The 4,925-nt window shown below is 43.0% G+C and overlaps 1 long non-coding RNA gene across 1 annotated transcript; it reads left to right on the plus strand.

Moving 5' to 3' along the window:
* The first annotated feature begins 2,394 nt into the window (after positions 1-2,394).
* LOC130538197 (uncharacterized) lies at positions 2,395-4,925 on the plus strand. Its single transcript, XR_008953813.1, has 2 exons — positions 2,395-2,459; positions 4,250-4,925. It is a non-coding gene; the product is annotated as an uncharacterized LOC130538197 (long non-coding RNA).

Below are 4,925 nucleotides of genomic sequence, written 5' to 3' on the forward strand. Positions count from 1 at the left end.
TCTCCTCTTTTCTATTTGTGATCACAACTGCGTTCGTCTGATGCGGCACTCTACCTCGGATACTGGCTGCAAGATTGTGTCACTGCAGGAGGTCAGTGGAGATTGATTTTGAACAGTGACACATTTTTTTCCAGCTCTGTGAGTGCAGTGTCCTAGCTGTGTTCCTGCCTTTGCTGCACATTTACATAACTTGATAGCCACTCGACAGTGGACATGTCCTCCTTTCTGAACTAATTTGTTAAGGTAAGATAAAGAAACAGAAGGTGCTGATAGCAATATTTAAAGACAGTTTAACTAAACTAAAATATGTTTGACTCTTGATCATTTATGCAGAGTTAGACCTAAGATGTTGGAGGTAAATGGGATTGTCCCCAGAAGACACTTTATCACCCTTTTTCATTGCTCTTGTGTTTTGTTTTGGTCATTAGAAAGCATCCTGATGGACACAGTAACACATTGTATGTGTTAGCAAGGCACCCCAAAAGACAGTTAATCACTTTTTGTACAACAGAAAGACCCCTAATTGTCACTAGATGGCACTTTCTTGTGTTTTATTACTGGAGAATGATAACCTCATAGAGGTTAAAACAGTGACAAAGTGCACAATATAATCTTGAATTTGATCTGCTCCAGGAATGCAAATTTGTCCTGCATTTCTGCAGGAAGGTGCATGTGTTAATCACATTGGTATCTAGTAAAAAGTGCCCTAGAAGTTATTTTAATTGTATTTTGTCCTTTAGAAATTTATGACACATGGACACACAAGAGCATTTAGATGCCAGATAAATCTCTTTTAGATGATGACAGAGGCATCTGCTTTCGTGTTGCCCTGGCGGATGTTGGAATGAATCGAAAATCTTATTCCACCTCCCTTTGTTGGAAAAACTTATGTCAGCTTTTTACCTGCAGGCAAAACCAACTCGTTCAAATCAATTTGACAACACTGGACTGTGGGAAAATGAGCACTGCGCAGATTAGAATAGGCCTTGATCTCAGTCATTACATCTGTACAAGTGAGTGTCAATACATGTGAAAGTGTAGGCTTTATGCCCGATCAAAACGCTGTCATTCCAATGGCTCATTGCTCTGATGCTGTCGGTGAGGGTTGAGAAACAGAAGTATCTGAACATACACAAAAGGTTATGCACAAAAGGAGGATTAGCATCATGTGGTTTTACTGCCAGATTCTTTAGGACCTCAATAAAGCATGTTCACCATCCTGCAGTTGTTTTTTTTTTTTTACAGAACAAATGAATCCTTATTTATTTGCAGTTTTGTGTTTCAGTTTTGTGTTTATGTTTCAGAAACAGAGATGCAAAAATAAATAAAAAACAAAAGATGATTTAAATTCTGGGTGTTACTTCTAATGTCCTGTTTCGGTGTTTTAAGTTGCACTGTGTGTGAGTGCATGTGTGAGTGTGTGCGTGCGTGGGTGATTGTGTTTGTTTGTCATTGACTCTCAACCAAACCTAAAATCAAAGCATCATATTTAAAATCTTTGCTTCATTATCTCCTCAGAAAAGTAATCCACTTCCATTTTAGCTTAATTGCTTTAAAGGTTGTTATTGTTGCTAAGGCACCATGCTAACACAAGATTAGCAACATGGCCACTGTTCGAATCAAAAGCAAACACAGATTCTATTTGTGCCTTGAATGCCAATAAATCTTGGGCTTTAATGCTCTCCAATTCTGGTGATCACAGAAACCATCGATTGGGAAAACACCCAAATTGTGTGCACATCTGATTGTCCATCCATTAGTATTAGTTTGGTGCTAAAATTGATGTATCTCTGGCATCATAAACATTATTGGACATCAGTATCAAGCACACTGATGGAAAAGTAAGACAGTTCTGATGGTGTGGATTTTACAGCCCAAGAGTCTTTATTCTGTTTGCCTGCATCCCTTTTAAGGCTTCCCTGCCTACCCTAACAAGTAAGAATGAAAGAATTCTGAAATAAGCACTGTGCCCTCTTTCATATATTTTCTTGTCATGCATGTAAAGCAGGAAGCAAGGTGGAGGTCACACTGCTAAACTCCAGTGATGTTTTACTAACATTTGAGTTCACTTTTGCTTTTTTAAGCACACAGGCCAATTTACATGCTAAATAATATCTGTTATCCCAGGTGGATAAACAGGAAATTTAAAAACACTGGCCTGAGCGGCGGCTGGAATACCTGAGGGATGAGCACGAACACCAAGCAGGATTTGATAGTGTCTGTCCTTCATCTGTATGAGGTTTAAAGTGTAACTTAGGGGGAAGCCACAGTTGGTTCTCATAGAAACACAAGAGACATTTTGAGTCTGCTGCTGATGTTCTTGTTGATTCATTTCTGTTGTTCAAAGGGTGTCATGTTGACTACAAACAAAGGTTTCCTGACCTGGAGCTCCTAAGAGAGAGAAATGGGTCACTTCTTGTCAAAGTGACAGGTTGACCTTTCCCTGAACCCGCCCACACGTCCCCCCCCCCCCCCCTTCCCGCCTTTCTCCCTCCCCCCCTTTTTTTTAAAAAGGGAGGAGGGTGGATCCCCCCCCCGCCCCCCCCCCCCCCCCCCCCGCCGCCTTTCTCGCTTGCTCGCCTGTTTTTTAATAAGGGCAACAGTTACAAAACAGTTACAAAACAGTTTTGCCATAGTCCTGGCATAGCCATCCGTGGACAACATGAGTAGTTCTACATCCGTGATTGGTGAGACGGCTGTGACCGTTATAAGAGAATTGTGTGGAAAAGTAGTTGAAAAATCCACGGTGTTTGTACAGCGTTCTCAGGCGTCACCTTCTGAGTCTTTGCAGCAAGAATGGTCTTTGGAGCCTTATAGTCAAACAGGGAGTTTTTGGTATGTGTTCCGTTACAAGACGGGGGAGCTGAATCTCTATCAGCGGGAAGAATCTTCCAGTGAGGGCCCTATGTTGTCGGCTACGATGTCTTCCAATGACTAGGGTGTGTTGAAACTGATCAAACCGAGAATGGTGTGTGACTGAAGAAGGCTGTGAAGAAAGAAACAACACAGAACAGAAACCTTCCACAGAACAAACATTTGTGAGCATTTGGTTGACGAAAACCTCGGGTACGGGAAGATGGTTCTATCGTGCTAGCTACAAGATGCAGATGGAAGAGATGTCAGGGAACCCGAGACAGTATTTTGTCTTGGATCTTTTTAGCTCAGACTGTGGGGTTTTCAGCAACGTGTTGACTCTACCTCTTGCAGCATGGATCGAAAAGATGCATGAAATGGATGATAAAATCACAAAATTTTTTCACCATTGTCGTCTTTGGAACAACACTGTGGTGACGAAAAAAAGAGTCCTCCCTCGTGTAAGCCCACACCCATATCTCAAATGTATAAAAGACGTTCGTCTGAACCATACGTTACCCACTACCGGAGTGAAACACTAAGGAGAGCATGTCTACCAACAGAAGCGTCAAGAGCGGATCTGACACTCCGAGCAATTCCTATCTGTGGGATGAGGATGAGACACAAGCGGAACGCCCTCAACGTCGGCTTCGGCCTCGCAGGCTGGACTTTGACTCACTCATCCAACGCTCGGATCCCACGGATTCTAAGGAGTCTCTCACTCCTTGGCTAAGCCCTCCACCAACCCCACCCCTCGGACGCTCGGCATCGGATCCTGGGGTGTCCAGTCCTCACTCACCCTCACTGACACCACCCGTCAGAGACTCAGCATCACTTCCAGAGCTGTCCGAGTCTCTTCTCCAAGGCAGAGATCCTGCGCCGTCTCCGGCTTCTTCACGTCCAGGTTCTCCAATCTCTGTGAGCGGTGTGGAGAGTCTTTCACGCTCAACAACCCCTGATCTGCCTTTGCCCGACGACGCATCGGATCTCCCCGGGGGTGTATGTAACGGTGCTGACCAGCTTGACGGCTGGGCATCTGAATTCTTTGGTCTGGTAAAAAAAGGCGTTCTTCATCTACTTAGCGTCGTCCTGGACCTGTACAAGGGTGAGGTTTGCAACGGATGTCGGATCGACCACCCCAGCCAGCGCCAACACCAGTGTTTGGATGTGATCGAACCGGGTTTCTACCCCGCAACAACTTTTACATGTTGATGAAAAGACTCTACACACCCAAGTTCATTCCTGCTATTCAAAATTTCCTGAAAGCGTGCGGTGTCAACGCTGACTACGTGAAAGTCAAGATCGCCGCAGAGACCCTTTTGTTCGAGCTGAAATCCAGCGAATTAATCTACACTCCCATCCAACAAATGTACGAGAGTATCGCCGACAACGACAGCGAGATTAAACAGGAACATCTGGACACGGTGACTCAGTACTGGACTGAAAACACTTAATCTGAAAATGGTGTTTTCAGATATAAAATGGGGAGCTTCTGGGGAAAAGTTGTAAACGATGTAGAAGGTGTCAAGATCCAATTGATCAAGGGTCAGATAATAAACATCTTGTACCAGGCTATTGAGAACAAAACGGCTTCAAACAAAAACATCTTGCTGGAAAAAACCAGAACGTGTGCAGGACCCGCACTTTGGGAAGAGATGGTAAATGACACGATGCTTATGAGCAAATCTGGATTGTCGGATTGTTTTAAAGTAATTTTTAAAGAACTGTCCAACGATGTTGTAAAACCATGTCATATGATAGCCTTTTATGCTTTGCTCATTGATGTGACCAGCAGACTTGTGCAAAACAACCATTCTGTAAGCATCTTGGAAGAACTTGGAAAATTACACGATGATATCTGCCTCAGTCTAGATCATAAAGTCTTAACTCAAACTCTATTGATGATAACGCATTGGTCTTGGACTAGTTTTTGACTATCTGTACTTTCACATTACAAATGTTACAAATGTATTTGTTCATGTTACTCACAAAATGTATTTACTCATGTTACTCACAAAATGTGTATGCTAAAGATTTCTTAACAGCTAATAAAAAAATAAATACCTCTCAAA

The sequence above is a fragment of the Takifugu flavidus genome, chromosome 14 (assembly GCF_003711565.1).
Source record: "Takifugu flavidus isolate HTHZ2018 chromosome 14, ASM371156v2, whole genome shotgun sequence".
Taxonomy (NCBI): domain Eukaryota; kingdom Metazoa; phylum Chordata; class Actinopteri; order Tetraodontiformes; family Tetraodontidae; genus Takifugu; species Takifugu flavidus.